This window comes from Macrobrachium nipponense, chromosome 1 (assembly GCF_015104395.2).
Source record: "Macrobrachium nipponense isolate FS-2020 chromosome 1, ASM1510439v2, whole genome shotgun sequence".
Lineage (NCBI taxonomy): Eukaryota > Metazoa > Arthropoda > Malacostraca > Decapoda > Palaemonidae > Macrobrachium > Macrobrachium nipponense.
In genome coordinates, this window is record NC_087200.1 from 200,732,293 (window position 1) to 200,755,370 (window position 23,078).

Below are 23,078 nucleotides of genomic sequence, written 5' to 3' on the forward strand. Positions count from 1 at the left end.
AATTAGGCTTACTTTTTTTTTTTATTTTTATAGGTGTCCAATGAATACCACTGATTGGGAGGGAAAGGGATTTCAATAAAGATGCCTTGTTTTTACTTCAAATTCTAAATAATAACATTTGATTGGGAGGTACTTCATTTACTTCAGCCTAATTGCTTCATCCTCCTTCTATATGGCACCGACCTTCCCCCATATCTCAGGCTACTCCGACCTCTCGCTACCAACCTCCATCACATGAAAGCAACTCTAATGATAACGAAGTCTTAAAACGCATAGTTTTTATACAACCAAAATTACTTTTTCTTTCACTCCTCAAAATATTTGCATAAACTCGTGTTACATCCTGTATGCACACACACATATATACATACAAAAATACATATAGTATTTATTTTACACCACAGGAAATAAATGGAAACTATTGTAAATCCTGACCTTGTCTGCTTAATTGCTATTCTATATTCAGAAGACTGATACAAGGTGGTAGAAATTAAAAACATATATCATATATACATTTCTACCAATTTGTATCAGTCGAACAGGAGCTGCCTACAAGCAGGGGAAGTCCAAAATAAGATGGTCGAGTAATGAGCTGTACACCAGACAAAAGTCAGACAGTACTATGTCATCCACAGCGGTTGAGAAACGTCAGTCATTTTTGACCACTGAGAGTGCTACCTCCTACAGAGACCTCCCCTTACCATTAAAGACCAGACCCTGGCCAACTCCCTCGATCGTCTTCTCAGCATTCCCAATTGGACTCTAATCAGGAGGGACCTAAGAAAAACATTGTTGAAATCCTCTACACACGCCATCTTTGATTTCCCCCACAACCTGTGCCTTCCAACTGGATCTCATCCTTGCCTATATTTTTGTACCTAACAACTTCTCAATAAGTTAACCTTTGAGTGCAAGAGAAATGTAATTAGGATTGTTTGGCAATTTTGTAAGGACTAAAATGTACCTGCTTGTGCTTAAAACCTCCCGAGAAAAAAAAACAGAGACCTCAGTCTTAATACTACTTTTACAGCAAATTACGATTACAGTAATCAACAAGATGTCACAACAAAAAACAATAATTATGATACAAATTTCAGATTTAGCAGAATCTGATTCCACCTACGCCACTTTATACTACTCATGTTGCTAAATATTTCTCATATTATTTGCCGCTGTATCTCTCAGAATGATCTCTTAACTTCTCTTAGTATTCCTTTAACCGAAGACCTAAGATTTTTGAATAAAAAATATTCAGCATAAATGCATAAAGTGACACACCATTATAGAAAGCCAACTTCTCTAATTATAATCATCTTCATCAGTGGAAGGCCTTTTGGAGGGCTTGGAGTCCTCATATGTGGGTGGTGAAGCATCATATGACCATGTGGGTGCCCAAGGGTTGGACTGGGGATGTGGGCTGTGGATGTGGGCCGATGGGGGCCTTCGTGCCTGCCTTGGAGGAGGGCGGTGGTTGTGGGCATCATCGGCTAAAGCCCTAAGTTCCTCAGACATGTCCAAGTAGTTGTGCTCCGAGTTCATCCTGAAACAGAAATTGATGATAGGAAATTTTAGTTTTTGTTCTGTAAGTCTAAGAAAAATGGGGGGCTGTTACTGAGGAAAACAAAGGAAGTATGTACGTACAGCGTTTGATCAAAACATAGCTTTTTTTGTGGAAAAATGAAAATATTACGAGATTTTGAGGTTATAAGCCATAAGGAAAAAATGTGGCTGTTTTTCAGGGGAAAAAGTTATTCAGGCAATGGACTTGAGCAAAACTGGGAACTGATGAGATTTTTTTAATGAAAATAATGAATTGTGAACGTGCTGAGTAAATATCTGAAATTAGAAACTATTTTTTATGTTAACAGAAGACTTATAAACTGAGTTTGGGGAACATGAAAAAATTATGAGCTGTGTTTGAGGAAACAAGAATGTGGAATAAATAATTAATATTTTTACATCATTCTATGCAAAACAGTAAAATACAGAAACCACTTTATTTTGGCAACTTTTGCTGAACAAAGAAATTATGAATGATTCTCTCCCAAGGTATAAGGGCAATGTTTGCAGAAGTTGCCAACTAGGACGAAGGAGATAACCAATCCACATACAACATACAAAAGTCTATTCAATAGTAATAACATAAATATTATTGTATTAAAATCAGCTATAAAAACAGGAATGATAGGCTGCCCTCGATAGTAATGATTAACTACTGGGAAAAGACAAAAATAGTAGAAGTGAAATTTTAGTTAGCAATCTAAAACCTGGTACTTGCTTTAATTATTAAGTTCAAATGGTTTAACAAACAAATATTAAGTATTAGAATTTATGCATTATCTGTGTTTAACATTAATAAGTGAATTCCTTTATTCTGAATAAATGAATATCGATTTTAACAACAAATCAATTTAGACGCTCTCAGAGACTTTATGAAACATGAAGATATTTTTGTAGAACACAGAAAATACTTTGGCTGACTATTATTACAAGGCAACTAGGACAGACAACTGAATGCCCTTTGATGCCCTGGTCAGAAGGGAGAAAAGGAGTACCACCTAATACTGATAGGTAAGATAAATTTGCCTCTTAAACAAGTTTACAGATATCCAGGCGTCAAGTGAGGCATCATAGTGTCTCAATTTCTGGTCTTCAGACAAGGTTCCTTGACTGATGAATTGCTTGATGAAAAACGAATTTACCTTGGCGGAGAATCAAGCCTGAATGAAGGAGGATGAGGAATTGCTGAAGACGGCCTGGAAGGAGACCTCAGAGGTGGGGATCGACTCGCCAGTGTTCTTGCACTGTAAATAAGAATTCCAGTAAAATAACACATTTTGATTATTCCTCACATAGTGAATATGGAAGCCATGTTCATAAGTATTATTGAAGCAGACAATTTTTTATGGTTACAAGGCATGCAATTATTCCATATATATGTGAAGTTCCTTGTCTCCTTTATAAATGATGAAAATATATTTGTCTGCTAACTCATTTAAAGTTGTGGTGCTTCTGTCATATGAAGTAACTGGAAACTTACGATTCAGTCGCTTTGTGATTAAAACTCCACAACTCCTAAATGAATGTCTTGATTCTCTTTAAATGCATCACTGCTTTTGTCATTATATATCTATTATGTGGAAGTCCAATTTAGAATTCATTTCTCATGTTATGACCTCCTTTTAGCACTTGCCATTTTTTTGCTACTTTCTGTTCTCTGGAAGCTTTCTTGTTTTATAGGAGTGTTTGCACACTGTCTGCATTAACAAATAAAGGCTTTGTATCCGTGCATCTTACCTATTTGGTCTGGAGGGAGCAGTGATTTCACATACGCCGTGAGAGATCTGTCAGTTCTCGATGAGTATTAACTAGCCTCTCCAGACGACAGATGGCCTCATAGTCGCCCTCAGCACCCGGCTCACCCTCAGCGCCCATCAGTTCGATCACCGTACGGCGGAAATCGATGAGCTAAACGGTAAATAAGTCCAGTGTACCATCATTAAAAAGCCTACTCTGGTTTCTCATCCTTCACTGGAATAATCCAGATACTATATTTTTCCTCTTTATTTATTTAATTTCCATTTAGTCTCCCATTCAGAGTAACACATGAATAAGCGATCTACAACAAAATACACAAATAAACAAACACTTATATATGTATACATATCCTTATAAGTCCCTGTAACATCACATCTTGAGAATTATATGAAGCATGAAGAATTGGTTTTGAGGTTGAGAAATTAGCTATGCAGTCCCCATATTAATCATACAGTCCTCATTATATAATCATTTAATAAATTCAATTCATAAATATAAATTGTTTTCAGCAAGACCCAAATACAGGGAGTCCCCAGCTTATGACGGGTTTGGCTTACAACGTTCTGAGGTTACAACCACTTTTCAATTTATATTCATCAGAAATTATTTCCAGGTTTATGACACCTGTTCCAGGATTACGGTGCTTACAACGCTGATCTGGCAGAAGAAATATGACTCCAAAAATACAAAATAATCAATATTTGAAGGTTTTTTTAGTATGAAAAATGGCAATAAGAATGTAGTTTACATAGTTGTTAATGCACCCAAAGCATTAAAAATAAGGTTTTTAGGATCTTGGACGATGTTTCGGCCTATGACGATTTTCGGCTTACAACGCATCTCAAGAATAGAACCCCCCACTGTCGTAACCCGGGAAACTGCCTGGTATGTAATGTGGAGGGAATTCATATAGGCCATTTGCTCCCGCCCTATTTCTATGAAGGTTCCTTTGGACAATATCTACACAAGTGTAGATGATGACTAGGAGAAGTCCTCACAGAGGGGTTTTTCAGACATCAAAAACAGTCCACTTCAGCTTGCATCATCTCAAGTTTTCACAAGGTCTATAATGAAAATTAATCAAACACGCACACACAAATATATATGTATATTATATATATATATATACTGTATGTATATATATATATATACATATATATATATATATATGTATATATATATATATATATATATATATATATATATATATATATATATATATATATATGATAGTCACAACAAAATGTAATAGGGGTTGTAAAGCACTGGTTTCAGTTCTATAGCTAAGCCATTTTCTGTCCTCTGAAAATGGCTAACAATTATCATATATATATATATATATATAATATCTATATATATATATATATATATATATATATATATGTATATATACAGTAGTACCTCGAGATACGAAATTAATCCGTTCTGAGGCCAGTTCCTTTCGTATCATGAGGTTTTCGTATCTTGGACCACATTTTACATGTAAAATGGCTAATCCGTTCCAAGCCCTCCGAAAACACCCCAGTAAATTTCATAATAAAGCTAAATTGACCTATAATAATGAAATACTACAACAATTTGGACCATTCAATACCTAAATTAATAAAAAAATGCAAAATATAACCTGTAAATAAAGTGTATATTAGTGTACATGGTAACAAGAAATATACTGTACGTAAAATGTGGAAGCTTACCTTTCGAGTGAGGCTATCTCCGAAAATGGCGGCAGAGGATGAGGAGGACAAACGGCAGATAACGTACGTACGTACGTACACTTAACTTTACGAAAAAACATAAAAAATTTAAGGAAAACTATAAAACTAAAATTTACAAAACACATTAACAAAACTGAACCACTTAACTTACAAAAAACTTAAAAATTAAATTTTTTTTTCTTTTTGTTTTTTGATTTTTAAAACTTTTTTTTTTTTTTTTTACTTTTACATAGGCTTTTTTTTTTTTTTTTTTTTTTTTTTACAGAATTTCAACTTCATCACCACTTTCAACGTTTCTGTTTATCACTTGGTTCTTCCTTTTTGCTTTCAACTTTCTGTTTTTTATCACTTGGTTCTTCCTTTTTGCTTACTCCTGCTAATGCTGAAGGCCTCTTAAAAAATAACGATCCAAGGAAGATTGCTTCTGCCTACTTTTCACAATGTTCCTGAAACGACTCAGGCAAACATCATCGAACTGCGCAAGCATACAACCGTGTGAGCCTTTTCGGGGTGTCTTTTTTCGATAAACGATTGCACTTTATGAAAAGCAGCTAGAACATCCTTAATTTCTGCCGTTGTCATAGGGCCGTCGTCCTCCTCCTCGGCGCTGCTAGAGAACTCCTCTTGAACGACATTATGTTTGCATGGCCTCCAACTCCTTCAGGTCATCCGTCGTAAGCTCCTCTTGTGCTCCTCGAGAAGGTCGTTGATGTCGTCCTCGTCGACGACCAGCCCCATGGACTTGCCGAGTGCAACGATCTCGTCAAGATCTGGTTCCAAAACAGTTTCGGGATCGCCAACTGTTTCGGACTCTGCAGCACCAGCTTTCGCCCACGTCAAATCCCTCGAAGTCTCGGGCGGATACGGCATCAGGCCAGAGTTTCCTCCACGAGGAATTCAAGGTTCGCCTTGAAACCATCCTGCCAAGCTTGGTCGATGAGTCGAATACAAATGACGATGTCGAAATGCTCCTTCCAAAATTGACGCAAAGTGAGGTTTGTGGTATCGGTGATGTCGAAACATCTTTGAAAGATGTTTCGTGTACAGCTTCTTAAAGTTTGCTATCACTTGCTGGTCCATGGGTTGGAGGAGAGGGGTGGTGTTGGGCGGAAGAAAAAGAATCTTAACGAAGGAATACTCCACTAGGATATCTTCCTCGAGGCCAGAGGGTGGGGAGGGGCATAGTCCAACACCAGCAGACATTTCAGGGGAGGCGCTTCTCTTCCAAAAATTTCTTCACTGTCGGGCCGAAACACAGATTTACCGACTCGGTGAACAAAAGCCTCGTTACCCAGGCTTTTGCATTAAGACCTACATCACTGGAAGCTTCTCCTTAAGCACTTTGTGGGCCTTGAAGGCTCGAGGAGTCTCGGAATGATACACCAGTAGGGGCTCCACCTTGCAATCCCACTGGCGTTTGAACAAAGTGCGAGCGTAAGCCTGTCTTTCATAGGCTTATGCCTGGGTAGCTTCTTCTCTTCCTCCGTGATGTACGTCCGACAAGGCATTTTTTTCCAAAAAAGGCCAGTCTCATCACAGTTGAAAACCTGCTGAGAACTGTAGCCTTCCTTGGTCATCATCTCGTCGAAAGTTTTCTTAAATGCTTAGGCCACTTTCGTGTCCGAGCTGGCAGCCTCCCCATGACGCACCACCGAATGGATGACAGTCCGTTTATGGAATTTCTCGAACCAGCCATGCAAAGCCTTGAACTCTGGGGTTGGCATTGAAGTCCCTTCCCTCCCTCGTCTTCCGCCTGCGCAATCAAATAGCCAAAAATAGCGCTGGCCTTGTGGGCGATTGCTGTCTCCCTTACTGTATCGCCAGCGATTTCTTTGTCTTTTATCCTAGACGAGGAGCAGCCGTTCCATCTCGTCGTGCACGTGGGTCCTCTTGCTGGACAAAATAGTGATGCCCTTCGACGGTGTAGCTGCTTTGATGGCATCCTTTTGTTTAAGGATGGTGCCTATTGTCGACAGATTATGGCCGTATTCCTTTGTGATCACACTCAATCGCATACCAGCTTCGTACTCTGCATGATCTCCATCTTTGTCTCCAAAGAGAGCATGCGCTTCTTTCCGTGAATTTCAACTTTCTTGGGACCCATGACTACGTTATCTTGTACGTTAATTTACGTATAAGTTACACAATAAAGTTTTCGCACACATGATAATAGTACTGCAATGAAATCACTAACGAATTTACGTTACTAAACGAAATCGTTGGACCGAACGAATGTCGTGTGCATACGATAAGATGTTGGTACGAAGAGGCTGAGATAGGTACGCCACCACATATAAGTATAAGATGCATGATGGGAGGGATGCTGTCCAATAGGAGAGAAGGATCTCATGGTGGTGACTAGCATCAGGAAACCAATGGAGAGCAGGAGGATGGTGGCGAGTCTACTAGTACTAAGATGGCGGCGCGCGCGAGTTTCAAAATTGTTATCCGGGCGAATCTCGGACTTTCAGAAAACCTTTCGTATCTTGAAAACTTTTCGTATGTAGAGCCGTTAAACCATTTTTCTTTTTGCATTGGCTTTCGTATCTTGAATTTTTCGTAAGTTGAGCCTTTCGTATCTCGAGGTACCACTGTATAATTACCTGCTTTTCTCTTCTGCTTAGGTCTCTAACAGCTTGTTTTGTCACAGCCAGTTCTTGACTCAACGTCTCAAGCCCATTCTCATTGAGGCGTCGTTCTTCCAGCACCTGCTCGCCATGAGTCTTCACCTGGGAAGAAAAGGCTGAGAGTTAAACATTATACAATTCAAGGTGTAACTTGGAATAAGTGCCTCAGAGTACACTTGTATTACATACAGTGAAACAGTGGTAGATACTGGTATATAAGATACAAAGTTTGGGAGGCAATGTTATGTTCTGCTATGCATTATCTACAAAGTCATCCATTGTGCTATTACTTTTTATGTTTATTGCTACAGCAGATATTGCAAGAGATAAGCATTACTATGGCAAAAGCCACATCTCCTTTCAGCTAAGCCACGTCCACTGCTAATGTCATGTCCATTCCTTGAAGCTGATTGGTTGGCAATGGTTTTGCAAAGTTAGTTAATCTTGTGGTTCTTTCCATCTTCATTACTTTAGCAAAGGTTGTTTTACCAAGCTAAAATAAGTTCTGCTGATTATCAAATGGAAACGTTATATAATCTGCTGAAATAAAATCGTAATACACATCTCATTAAAAATGGTTAAAAAATAGGAAATATGAATTAATAATAATAGACAGATCATAGGGCTGTCTCAGCCTTATACTCAAAACTACTGAACTGCTCTCAATAAATTATATAGAAAAATATATTTACACAAGGGATAACAAATTATATTACAGTGATGATTTTCACATATAAGGCTACTGTAGCATTTCTATGAAAATGAAGGCTATGGTAGGAAAGCATCATATTATAAATAAAGAAATAAGAAAAGAATCAATGAAGGCTGAAAAAGACATGCATGAAATGACAAACTAGCCTGATTTATTTGAATTTGGGGGCATTCGTGTAGATTACCCTGTTGGACAAAAAAAAATACATAAGTGTCAGGAAATCTCTCTCTCGCTCTCTTTCTCTGTTGTTAGGAGAATATTCTACCGTATATATTCATGATCTCGATTACTTTTAATGAAAACAAATTACTAAATTTCAATTGAAAATAGTAGGCAGATAATTCTTTATACTAGTATTTTATAAATAGTTCTGTTTATTTATTCTGCATTGTTAGGCCATCACAGGAACACTTTTCGAAGACACTACAAGCACCATAACAGCAAATCCAAGTGTCATAAGCTGCATAAACACAGAAAATACATCGGACATCATAGGTCTGCACAATTTTTTATGATCTATGATTTCGAAAGGAGACAATTTTCTTCAGAAAATTCTCAGCAAATTACATCCAGTATGACTCGTAAAGCCTATCTAGACCATGAGCCTACCATAATGTAACTTTAAGTTATACATACACATATTTTGGTTTTGAGAGGTTGGAGTCACTGCTTGCCATCCCACCGAATGTGTAAACAATTGCAATGAAATCGATTTTATGACAAATAAAATGTAGTAAAATGTAATATACCTGTTTGTCATAGCACTGAGATAGGTTTTTGTGTTTTAAATTTAGGATGGTGAACATTCTTGACAATATTAGACGGCACTGCAATTATCATTGTCTGGTAATTAAAGTGCACCTACCTGAAAGCAGGTATTCCCTGTGTTACCTCCGTGGTCAGGTGAGCCCATTTATGAAAAATTACACTGAAGCCTTGAGAAACACTTATGACTTCATTCATATTTTCCTATTTTTCTACCATTTTTTGAGAGATGTGTAATATGATTTTATTTCAGGGGATAATGTAATGTTCCTTTTGATAATAAACAGAACTTATTTCAGCTCAGTAAAACAACCATTGCTAAATTAATGGAGATAAAAGAACCACAGATTCACCCACTTTCCAAAACTACTTCCATGCAATCAACTTCAAGGAATGGTCGTGATGTAAACAGTGGGCGGGGCCCAGTTGCAAAGAGCGCTGAATGTTGCTAGCAAAATCGCAAAAAAATGCCAGGTCTCACTATCATGCATATTCACTCTGTGCAAATGGTTGTTTCGTAAAATTTTTGGAGGATTTGCAAATATAAACATAAAGAAAAGGGGCTCCAGAGCATCGTATTTGACAGTTAAATCGAAAATCTGATTCTTTTGAAAGATATATGATTTAAATGTTCTCTCTTTTTAGAATTAGAATTGGATATTTTTGTGATTTGTTTTAGCAAAACTCTCATAAATATAGTTATTTTTCTATAAACTATATGAATGTTGAGATTCCGGAGGTTGGGTTTTACCCTTATTTTTCTAATTTCTCTTTGCCACTATGCAGCTTCAATCCCGGACTCCCAAATGAGTTCCACTCCAGAACTGATCGATTTCATAAATGCCCCCAACAACCACATTTGAATCCTCTTCCACAAGAATAAAGATAGGGTTCTAACTTGATCATAACAAAACCCACTGATTAGAAAAACTGAAATCAAACAGTTTTCTACACTAAAGTGATATTAGCTGATAATGTAATAATAATGAATAACAATAATAATAATATCATTATCATTGTTTCTTAAAGAATCCGCACTTTCATACAGAACAGTTGGAGAAGTCCATTAGCTTGCACATTAAGCAAACTTCCATGAAATAGAATTCCAAATAAAAACAGACCGCAAATGAGCGAAACTGTCCAATACAGAGAACCAAAAAAGGAATATAAATGAAAAATAACATGTATATGTATATATAAAAAAAAATGAAGGCAACTGTTTTTACATTACCTTCAGACAAATATCCCCATATCTCTTCGTAGCATGCAGTGTATGATCACAGTTGACCTTTATAAAGCATTCTTTGTAAATGTGTGCAAATCTTTCCACATTCTCGGATGAAGTTTTGCCAAGCAATCAACAAATGATGAATGAAATGAGAAAGAACTAACAGACGACTTGACTTTGTGGGGAAGTTAACAAGGTTCATAGGTGGAGTTATATTGGAGCTGGATAATCTTGCTCTTCTCATGTCACTTTGGATTTCATCACCTCGCTTTACTTTCATGAATTTGCTGTATTGCTTTTATCTCTTTGACACAAGTAAAAGATCATGTAGAACTATCTTAACATGAAACCATGAGAAGAGTAATAGTGAAGAAGGAAATATTTCTGGTTGAAAAAATCGAAAAAAGCAATAGACAACAATAACCTATTGTGATTTACGCTTAGACTGAAATTAAAGCACAGTAACGAAGCATAATAGAGATAGAAATGCTGAAATAAGTCAGCTGAAGTTTGAAGACATGCAGAAAAGAATGGGCCAAAAATTTCTGAATAGAGCAGGAAACTCGTGAGGGAAAAACGAGCACATGCAAACCATATCGCCGCTTATGTGGCACCTGTTCTTTAAGCTGCGTGATTTTTTTTGCTGCCTCGATCTAATGGTGTCCAGCTCGTTCACTTTCGTTGTCAGTTCATCATTTTTCTTCTGTTGCTGCGCTGCTCGACTCTGCAAAAGCAAAAGCAGTAGGTGGTCTTAGCTTCTCTTAATGGCGGGGAATTATTACAGGAGGATGGAGGAAGTCTTAGCACAGTATGCACTTGGTGATTCACAGAAAGATTTTCAGGAATTTTTCAACAGTTTTACTCCTGAAGTCACAACTATTTATTTCTTTCTCTCTGTTGGAACACATCTGCAGTCATGCTTTGCTCACCAAAGTGTGACTTCAGTTAATCCCCAAAATTGCTACCTGTGAGCAAATTTGGTTGTAATGAGTTAAAAGATGCAAGAGATGATGCTCATGTGACACCCACAAAACTGAGAAGGAAGTTGAGAGGGTCACCACTTCATCCCTAATCCCTATGAAGCACTCTGGGAGCAACGGTCTGTGATATAACAAGGCTAGCTACATGCGGAGAACAACAGCAACATTAACCCATATTCTATAGTACATACATAATTGTCAATGTGAGGAAGCAATGTATATAAGTGTTTCATAATTACTTGGTACAGCTTGCTATGTTCGTTAGATCCCAATGAGACTTGGCATTAGCATTAATTTTGGCACAGGCTGTAAATCACGACAAAACAGATTGTTTTGAATTAGTTTACTTTAAAAAGACATTTACATTATAATTATTTTCGTTTTCATAATTTTCTTCACAGAATACCGAGAATTCTTCCTGAAATATAACAAAATATTTGAAATCAATAATATATTCGTAGTAGATGGCGGAATTATATTTTCCAGCAAACATAACCAGAGTCTGTAATCACATCTATTTGGAATATGGAATATACATTGTACAGGGTGGTCCAAAAGTCTTGTTACCCGTACCAAAGAGAAAGTTTCACGTGAACAGTGCCAAAATACCTAACAGTTGAAGGACGCTGTTTGGGCAGCATTTGCGACAAATTACCAAAGCATGGCTTTGTCGAATATCACACAAAACATGGCGCCACACCATTTTGTGCCACGAAAATGACAGTGTTCATACAGAACGTCTTGATGTGTAACAGTATCAATGAAAGCAAATAAACTGAATCCAGTGCATCTTCTCTATTACCATATTATTTGTTCTTCTATTGTTTCAGTGTTCTTATTTTGTTCTATTGTTCTTACAGAGAATAAACTGAATCCAGGATATGTATTTTGTATTATTGCAATACTTGTACAAACCTCTATATGTTGGTACTTTTTGGTAGGGGTAATAAGACTTTCGGACCACCCTGTACTTATCTGGCAATAAATGTATATCAAATATAAATGAAATACCAGTACGTAAAACTAATAAGCTGACCATCACAGAGCTATCTATTCAAGGAAAATTAATCAAGAGTAAAAAAATAAAATAGGAACTAAGAAGGTAAAAATCAAAAGTATTTTTTGTGAACGTTATATTATTATATGAAAGATAGATGTACATATAGTGAGAATACATTATTCTTAGTTCTATTCTGCAAAATCCTCATTAAAGATGAGGCAGAAGTAGGGGACTAATACAGCCAGTAATTCCCATTTGGACAATTAAACAAAGTCGGAGTGGTTTATTTAACAAGGATGTAAACGAGGTGCACATTCACTTCTTTATAGATTTAAAATAATGCTTACCTATACAAGGCCAGCAAATTAATAATTATAGTGCTAATTACATCTTTCTTCCCAGTTTATTGCTGACTCTTAGTGATCAGTTTATTTGTTTATTTTCTTTATTTGTAGAAGCATCAATCATTACATGATTATCAAACATGGAAAGTTACTCAGCATGTCAATGGTTTGGTTGGCTTTTTGGCTTATTCCATATGCACACAGTGAAAATTAATCATTTCCACCAATGAAGGTGGACAATCAAGCAAAATGCAAAATAACTTTTAAAATCTGATATATATATATATATATATATATATATATACTACAGGCGGCCGCGGTTAACGGCGCAATCACTCAACGGCGAATCGGTTTTACGGCGGTTGTCAAAAATATTAATTAAAAAAATAAGGCATTTTAAAGGTATCTTTACGGCACAAATTTCAGTTAACAGCGCCGCTAGCGCCGTTGTCTAACGAGTTCATACATATGTAGAAATGCCGTTCAGACCATAAAGGTTATGCAAAGATTATATTAACAAATTTTATGGAGAGTTATTACGTAGGTATTAGGGTAAAATATATGCCTCTGACGCTGCTCTATGCCGAAAATATCGAGTTACATAAGTGCAAATTTAGCTATGGATGTGTCGATTCATAAATGTTCATGCTTTTGTTTAAAATGTGTGAAAAATGTATTACGTGAAAGGCATTATTATTTCTGTACAGAAATATGATACAAAGGCAGCTTTTGAAACTGCCCTTCACGTTATCAAATACGATGTTTTTTCATGTTCTTTCTTGTAAGCCGCCGCCTGCCGCTCTGCCGAAAATATCGATTTAAAAAAAGTGCAAATTAGCGATCGATGTGTCGATTTTATAAATGTTTATGCTTCTAAGTTTAAAATGTATATGAAAATGTACTACGAATAGGGTATTTTTTATTTCTGTGCAGAAATATGATAAAAAGGCAGCTTTTGAAACTCCCCTTCAAGTTATCGACTACGATGTGTCGATTCATAAGTGTTCATGCTTTTGTTTAAAATGTGTATGAAAATGTATTACGTGAAAGGCATTATTATTTCTGTACAGAAAATATGATACAAAGGCAGCTTTTGAAACTGCCCTTCACGTTATCAAATACGATGTTTTTTCATGTTCTTTCTTGTAAGCCGCCGCCTGCCGCTCTTCCGAAAATGTCGATTTAAAAAAAGTGCAAATTCGCCATCGATGTGTCCGATTTTATAAATGTTTATGCTTTTATGTTTTAAAATGTGTATGAAAATGTACTACGAAATAGTGGTAGTTTTTATTTCTGTGCAGAAATATGATAAAAAAGGTAGCTTTTGAAACTCCCCTTCAACTTATCGACTACGATGTTTTTCAAGTTCGTTCTTGTCAAGGTCTAAAGAATACCTTGGTTCTTGTATGCCGCCGTCTGCCGCTCTTCCGAAAATATCGAGTTAAAAAAAAAAAAAATTAAAAAAAAAAAAAGTGCAAATTTAGCGATCGATGTGTCGATTTTTCAAATGTTTATGCTTTTATGTTTGAAAATGTGTATGAAAAACATATTGCGTAAAGGTATTTTCATTTTTGTACAGAAATAAGATACAAATTAAGGCAGCCTTTGTAACTAGGCTCCACGTTGTAAGGGGATGGTTTTTTTGGTTTTCATGTTCGTTCTTGTCCGCCAGTTCCGAAAAATGCATTGTGTTATTTTATTAATTACGCATCTTTTCCATAAATCCTTTAAAAAGTTATACATTATTTCACTGTATCCAAGAATATTGTTATGTATTCTCATATTATTGTATTTTAAAATACTACGGCAAACTTAAGCCAGTATTCCGCGGAGCGGCCAATGTTGTGGTTTGAAATCAGCTGAAGAATACGAGTCTGTTTCACAATAACGCAATTCTGAGCGAATGCTCTTGCTTCTAGTTAGCATAAACGAATATCTATATACTTGACTTATATGAGACAAAGTTATTTTTCCATATACAGCGTGTTTTTAGGTGGAAATATTTATTGAATATGTCTTTTTTTGAATGTGAACTACTATTTTTTTTCGTTAACAGATTACGTTGGCGGCATGTTTATTGCGTAAAAAATTACGTGATTCCGTTCGCAATACGTAATCCTTTATATCATCGTAATACGAACTTTACGCTATTTATCTTATATCGCGTGAAACCAACAGTAAAATGTGTTCTTTCAAGCACAGTAGTTTTGATTAAAATGATTTTATCCCAATTTTATCTACAGTTGTGTGTGATGGCAGACGTTTACTGCAGTTTTATCCTTGTTGCCGATGTACGATAATAGTCATTAGCAGCTTGAACAGTTTTCTCAGCTTCAGTTATAACTAGGTTTAAATTTAACGGTATATTTCCCGATTGATCTTTAATCTATATTGATCTCTGATCTATAGCGAATAAAGTTATTACATTAAGATATCTCAGTTCTATTCTATACATAACGCCATTTATAACAAATACGGTAATGTTGCACTGTAGTACGATGATCGAAATACAAGCCAAACAGATGTTATCCAGTTCGGTTGTACTTAGGAGAGAGAAAAAAAAAAAGTAGTTTCTCGTTCGGTTGTTCATGGCTGTACACGTTCACGCAACGAGTATAACGTTAACACCATACTTTCATCATTCTCTTTTTGCTGTTATTGAACTTATGTAACTAGAAGATGGATAAAGTTAGACCATTGTAAATTGATCTCTCATAAAATCGAACTATCGTAAGACTAATGATCGTAACCTGAACACTACAGCTACCTGTACACTGTATAAACTTTATAATATCTTTACATACTTTAGACACCCACATGTACTGTACAGTAATTTCTATAGTACTATACTGCATAAATATAAATTTGCACTTATTGCGCCGTTGTGGGATTACAGCGCCTTTGACTGGTCTAGAGTTTCGAAAGAAGGTGTGCGGCGCCGTAGGCTTTAAAATCGCTCAGCGTCGAAAATCGCTTGGCGTCGGTGGCCAGGAACGGAACCCTGCCGCTAACCGAGGGCCGCCTGTATATATATATATATATATATATATATATATATATATATATATATATATGTATGTGTGTGTGTGTGTGTGTGTATATATATATATAAACTCTGAAAAGAAACTTTTAATTCTTACAGATACTCTGAAGGGAGCTGAAGTGCTGTGGAATGCATTTAATATTTTTATTGGATATTTATCCATTCTTTTTTTTATTTCAATTCCAATAATTGTGGTTTCTTTTACAGATGGATTCGGTTTGTCACTAGAGAAAATGAATTTTGTAACTGACAGTTTTGTTTTGGGAAAATACTGATGGGGTTTTGACAATGAGAAAAATAGTGTGACATTTTTTTTAATCAAGATGACTATTAGAGGAGTAATTGTGTCTCATGGTTTTGGGATTTTAAATTCATTTTATTTGTTTTTCATGTTAGTTCTTTTTGGGAAATAAAGAATATTTTTGTATCTCAGAGTTTGGCTTTGGCCTTCAGGTCTAACAACTTGATTTAGCTGTAGGACGCCAAGGTAGGTTACGCTGCCAATTAGTGATTACTCTCCTTTTAATTAAAACAGGGTCAATTAGTCCCTTCTAACATATATATACAGGTACCCCAAGGTTAATGGTGGCACTGGTTATTGGCTATACGGTTTTTCTGGTGCTTGTCTAGTGACACTGTTAACGGGATTTTCGGTGCTGATTTCCGGTTAGCGGCGCCGATCTACGGTCAGCGACATCAATCTCTGCTTAGCGGCGCCGATCTTTGGTTAACGGAACCAATATCTGGCTAACGTGCTATTAAGAAGGTTATTTTATTAGTACTACGTGCTGTTATCACCAAGTTTCGGTTAGGAACTAAACCCAGCTAACCTTGTTAACTGGGGATTATTGCCTGTCTATAGGTAACATAAATAAATATATGTATACATTGTATACATATATATATATATATATATATATATATATATATATATATATATATATATATATATATATATATATATATGATATTATATCTATATATATATATATATAATATATCTATATATATATTATATATTATATATAATATTATATCCATAGATTATATATATATAATCTTAAAAGTTTATTTTCCATTTTGCTTGATTCCCCTTTTATAAATAAAATCTTCTGTTAAAACAGGATACATCTTAAGTATAAAAGTCCCATTAAAACACTCTGGTTTAAAGCTAAGCACATATAATCCAGTATATGCATGAACCTTTTCCTATAATTGTTTGTGGATTGCTTCAATGTAATTTTCATTGTTCAGTCTTTACAGCAATTTTTCTTGTGAAACTGTGGCAGTTGAACATGTAATATTAAAAAGCATTCCCTGGCAGTATGGCACATGCCGTTTCTACAGGTGCTTTTAACATAGGTTAACCTGCGTACTATTATCGATGTAAATGGAAGCAGATTTGAGAGATGATTCTTCTTTGTTTCCTTTGGCTTATGAATCAACACAGACACACACTCTCTCTCTCACCTTTTCATCAGCAGCATCTGTCAACTGTGACTGCAAATCCCTTAGCTGGAGGCGCGTCTCGGCAATTTCGCTGTTCAGTCTCTCAACAACCCTGCACTGGCGTTTATATCTGAACCATAAAATGTGAATCAAGTGGAATGGAAAGCTTTTATCAAAAGGACAGTCAATTAAACTAAAATGTTTAATAAAGAATCTAACAGTTTTAGGCTTATGTGAAACTGAGTTAGCACAGCCTAAGAAAATCATTAGGGGTTTGGTTTTTGTCAAGTACAGTGATCACTACCTGCAAACTTAATTATAAGAGCAGAATGCTCATGCCCAATGTCTCCAATAGAGAAGGAAGACCAAGACAGAAAAATAATAAGGACTGTGGGCTGAGTAGTTCACTGTGCACCACCCCCTTGCCCCAAAAATTGAAAAAATTACAAAAAGTACATGTAAATTGTAGTATTTTATCTATATTTTCACTTGTTAAATGTTACCACTGAAAATAAAAACTCAGCACCACCCAACTGGTGTTGAAGTTGGATGTTGCACCAAATTTCGCCATAACTCTGGACTGAATGATCTCAGGAAAGTGAATAGCCTATCTAAATGTTTGTCTTGAGCCTCCCTATAGGTAGTATGGTTTGATAAGCAAATTCATCTCTAATGGAGTCAACAAAGGACAAAAGGTCTTAACCTTTAGGTAATGCCTAAAATTTGACCATCCTGTTGTATATGTAGCCACTGTAAGTATTGAACTAGGATATTATTCTGCTATCAGCCTACAATACATTTCAGAGAGACCCCCTTTGTACATTTAACCACTAATGTTCAATTTTCCAAACTAAGGACTATGTGGCAAATGGAAAAAAGTCATGTTTTAAAATGCAAGGAAAATTGGTAAGACTGTAGTGGTAAAAGTTTAAATGATTATGAGCAACTTATGCCACAACAAATGAACATCTGTCAAGAAGTTTTGCACTTTATTAATCTATTTCAAACAATCATTTATATGATTCACTTCATAATATGCAAATTCAATCCATACAAAGGTCATCAAACATAAAAATGTCATGGGGCATCATTGGTCCCTCAATAAACTCACCAATCTGACATGTCTGAATGCCAACATCAGGAACAAAAAGTTTTTGTTTCAGTACTGAAGCTCTATTTATCAATACTGGGAAAAACCAAAGTGGGCGGTGGCACCTTTTGCTACTCAAGTAAACTGCACAAAAACAACAGCAATGCATCAGTATAAATGAGTTTTGAAAGACCACTTCATAAATGTTGAGCACAATAGGTACGATAGGTAAGCAACTTTTATCATGCCACTGAATGAACTTACCATGATATGAAAGTAAAAGTAGGCCTACCCTATGCATGTGTGTAACCTATTGGAAAAATGGAGCATTTCTCATGGTGTATGCAATTTGTAGCATGGCTTTAGAATGTGCTAGGGTCTATTTACAAAACAATTCAATGCAATTCAGTTTATAAATACTTGTCACACACTGAAATATTCCGAGGCCTACCTCATTTTAGTTCTTCTTACAATGGAGAGTAGCTGATAGCTACCCTTCATGCTTCTTTACAGCCAGATATGACCAGAATGCCAAGTGAAAGGCTAACCTTGAAAAGTCATCACCTGACAGTGACTGTGTTTGCATCCTTCACTATAGTGCAGTAAAAACCACAAATGTTATCTACTTTGCTGACCTTCAAAATCCGAAGGAACAATTCAAAGTCATCTGTGAGGTCACGGATTAGCAACAGTATAAACCTCCCAGGTCAGAGGTCAGCAAATTAGTGAGATGTCCTTTGTGGGCAAATTCCTGATGAGGTAAGGAAAAATTCAAGGTTACCATCATGAATGAATGCTACCCAGAGATTCACTAGTAATTTAGACTGTTTCAAAACTGTCAGTAACCATACTGATGGCAGTAAGTGTAGGCATCACAGTCACTGCAGTATGTTTGGACAAGATATTACATGAAGAGAACTGCAGCTACTCTGAAGGCTATAGATGAAGAAACGTTTTAGTTAATGGATCTTAGACCAGCGAGGGTCTGTCGTACTTTTCCCTGGTGGTGGTGGGGCACAATCCTCATTATAGCAGAGGAGAGAGGAGATGGAGAACTTGCCAGGTGTATTCAAGATATAATCTATTCACTTCTAAGGCATGATATCATAAATATTGCCACAAGAAATGGTATGACAGATCAACATGGCAAAGTACTAATTAAGAAGGCAAATATTGTGAAAAAGCACATAAACTTTATTACACAAAGTTATGTGAGATTACTGGCCAGAAGCTGGTTATTAGCAAACAAATAATGAAAATTACTGACTTTACAGGCCTGTACATAGAACACTTATCGAAGACACGTTTGGCAAATCCTACCTAAAGAACAGAAACATTAAAACAAGATTGGAAAAACATGAAGCGTATTTCAGAAAAAAACTGAGTACATATTGTTTTCCCTTGATAGAAAGGGTGGGAATACCAGGTGCCTTGGCATTCACAAGTGACCTTGATCTTGCTACTGCTGTTAAATAACAGGTATTGCTTGCATAGGGCTAGCCAATCATTTACAATAGATAATCAAAGATGCCTTATTGCAAGCCAGTGACATACCATGGCCACCACTGCTGTATATCTACAAGCAACAGAAAATCCAGTACCTGATACCTGATACTACAAGCAAAGAAAATTCAGTACCTGATACCCGATACTACAAGCAAAAGAAAATCCAGTACCTGATACCTGATACTACAAGCAAAAGAAAATCCAGTACCTGATACTGATACTACAAGCAAAATAAAATTCAGTACCTGATACCTGATACTACAAGCAAAAGAAAATTCAGTACCTGATACCTGATACTACAAAAGCAAAAGAAAATTCAGTACTTGATAGTTCGTAGAAGTTCCTCCTGATTCTGATTAGTGGTAATGTCTTGTTTCCAGAGTCAGAGTAGACAGAGCATCTTGTTTCTTGTTCAAGACATCTGTTGTGCAGCAACCAGAGGAGAATGGAAATTACCAAAGCACATTTTAGTCTGCATGATTCTACATCATCTCTTCCGTAGTGCTCAACTCAATAATCATGAACAAACTTGGGCATGCTGAAAGTTATTTGTTTTCTCTTGAACTAGAAACCGCCCTTGCTATTGCACGAGAGGCTTCTAATGTTCTTACTCCACAATTTGTACATAACCCTTCTGGTGCTTCAATTTTCCACTGCAATACTTCAGAGAAAACTTTAGCATCAGGAAGTACCTATTCAAATGGCTTGGGGAGGCCTGGGAGATTACTGATTACCTCTTCCTCGGTCATGAGGAATTCACATGTACAATGTAGTAGGAATAGAAAGATCAAGAGGTTGATAACCATAGGTATGAAATGTTTGTTCCAAAATGTGGTGGCCCAGGAAAATGCTGGACTTAAAGAAAAATATTGATATTTCAGTAATTCCTCCACCACAGGTTTTCCTTCTGGAACACACCGAGAGTGAAATTATCAAGTTTGGAATATGGAAGACAGCACACTCTCCAAAGTCAGAAACCCCCCCATCCAACTAGGGATCATAGATGGATGAAGAACAATGGAAGAATGGAACCCCCATGGTTTAAGGGAACTCCATTGCCCTCAAGTTTGACTAACATACTTGAGAAGGTTATAGATAAGGAGGGATGATATGTCGGGAGAATAGCAAAATGACAAATTTTCGAAGATAATTTGTATTTTTCATAGCTACAAACCTGAGGTCTTAATAATACGATAATTTCTACCACCTAGCTGGATCCAGTTAAATCGCAAATGAAAGCAAGGAATCTTGTGAGATCTGGCAATGCGTGCGTATGTCAAGTGAAGAGTGGTCAAGAACCATGCATCTGCGCCACCACATCAGTCTTTTCTTAACCGCCTGGGCGAGAGTTGTGGTTGACCTCTCTCGGCCTTTACCAGGTTCATTGCCAATTTCGCTCGTCAGCGTGTGTGCTCCGGAACTCCAGGTTTCCCGTGTTCTAATTTTTTGGCTTCAGCTGCGACGACACCCACATCACTTGTAATAGGTGTCTCTCTAATGTTTGTACAATAACGAATCCCTGCATGGAATGCTGTGCGTGGCCTAGAGAGCAGTGGAAGTTATTTTATAGTAAGATGGGAGCATCATAGGGTTTCTACTCTCCCTTTGTGGGAGGGTTTTTTCTTCTCCTCTTCCCAATAATTCGTCTCCTGCTGCTGTCACACCCCATACTAGTGTTGTGCCTTTGTGTCCCCTTCCTTTTCTTCTATCGATTCGTCATTGGAAGTATCGGAGGCCCTCAGGCTGATTTATGTAATGTCGCCCCTTCTTCTTCGGGAGTTAATTTGAGTCCTGAGAGGGAGGAGGCTTTTTCATCATTGTCTTTTATTTCAGAGTCAGAGGCATTCAAAATGGCGGCGCTTTGGGGGACGCTTGGGCTACAGGGTTCACCGACATCGGAGGGCTTGCTTACACACTTCATGGATGTTCGCTAACCCCCTCCTCATGCTGTCCAGGCCCTCCCTCCCCCCTCCTCCTGGCCTCATCTTCGTGGGTAGCCGAGGTCAGCCATTTTGTATTGCTCCGCCAGTGATGATTGCCGCTTCTTCGAGTCAGAGGGACGCCATAATGTCAGCCCTTGGCTAGTGATGTTAGCAGGCCACAGCGACAGTGACACTGACCAAAGTTGATAACACTCGGTTGAAGAGGTGCACACTTTATGCTCAATGTTATTTTGTACAACAACTGGTGGTGTATGATAGAGGGTGCTTATGTCATCCCTTTTAATAATATAAAGGATAATCAGAAATCAATTCGGTAATAAAGTATCAACTTCATCACAGATGTTGATTTGTTGTGGCATACGTTGCTTATAATCGTTTGAACTGTTACCCCTACAGACTTACCAATTTTCCTTGCATTTCTGAAACATGACCTTTTTTCATAGTGGGTTAAATGTGCAAAGGAGTCTCTGAAGCATATTTGTTTGTTTATATGGTGTTTTTACGTTGCATAGAACCAGTGGTTATTCAGCAACGGTCTGAAGCATACTGTAGGCCTGCTAGCTGAATAATATTCTAGTTCAGTGCTACAGTGGCTACATATACACTGGATGTCAGGTTTTAAGCATTAATTAAAAGTTATACCCTTTTGACCTTTGACCTCTGTTGACCCCACCTTACAGATGAATTTGCATATCAAACCATACTACCGTAAAGAAAAGCTCAAGACAACATTTTGATAGGCGAATCACTTCCTGTGATCATTCAGTCCACAGTTATGTTAATTTGTGTTCTCCCTATTCGAAAAGTGACACTGGCAAAATCTCGTGCAACACCTAACTTCAACAACCAACGCGTTGTGTTGAGTCTATATTTTTGGTGGTACCATGAAAAATGAAATACTATATAGATCAAATACTAGAAATTCCATGTACTTTTGTCAATCTTATAGGGGGTGAGGGGGGTTGGCACACGGTGAGCCTACTTAGCCTACGGACTATGAGAGAAAACATAAAGAATAATCAGACCAGTTTTCTGCTAAGGTAAAATAGACTGAAAGGAAGTAATGTTGGACTAATTTTTGAAAATAACTTTTCACTTAAAATTTGAACAGCTGCAGCATAAAAAGCCTAAACTAAAAGGAAATAGCATTTAATTATCTGTGGAGATAAAAACCAAATACAGATGCTCATGTGATAACATAAATTCCTCGTTATCAAAGTACTCAATGTTGGTTCTTTTGACAAGTTAGTGTTGATGATAGTTGACATTGACCTATAATCAGTCAAAAACCATAAAGCGTGTTATAGTTACTAACAAGCTAGTTATGAAAAATGTAAGAATGACATTAAATATGACTC

The 23,078-nt window shown here is 36.8% G+C and overlaps 1 pseudogene; it reads right to left on the minus strand.

The window, feature by feature from the left end:
- Positions 1-742: 742 nt before the first annotated feature.
- The window catches only part of LOC135219058 (coiled-coil domain-containing protein 170-like), a 52,998-nt pseudogene continuing 30,662 nt past the window's right edge, over positions 743-23,078 (minus strand).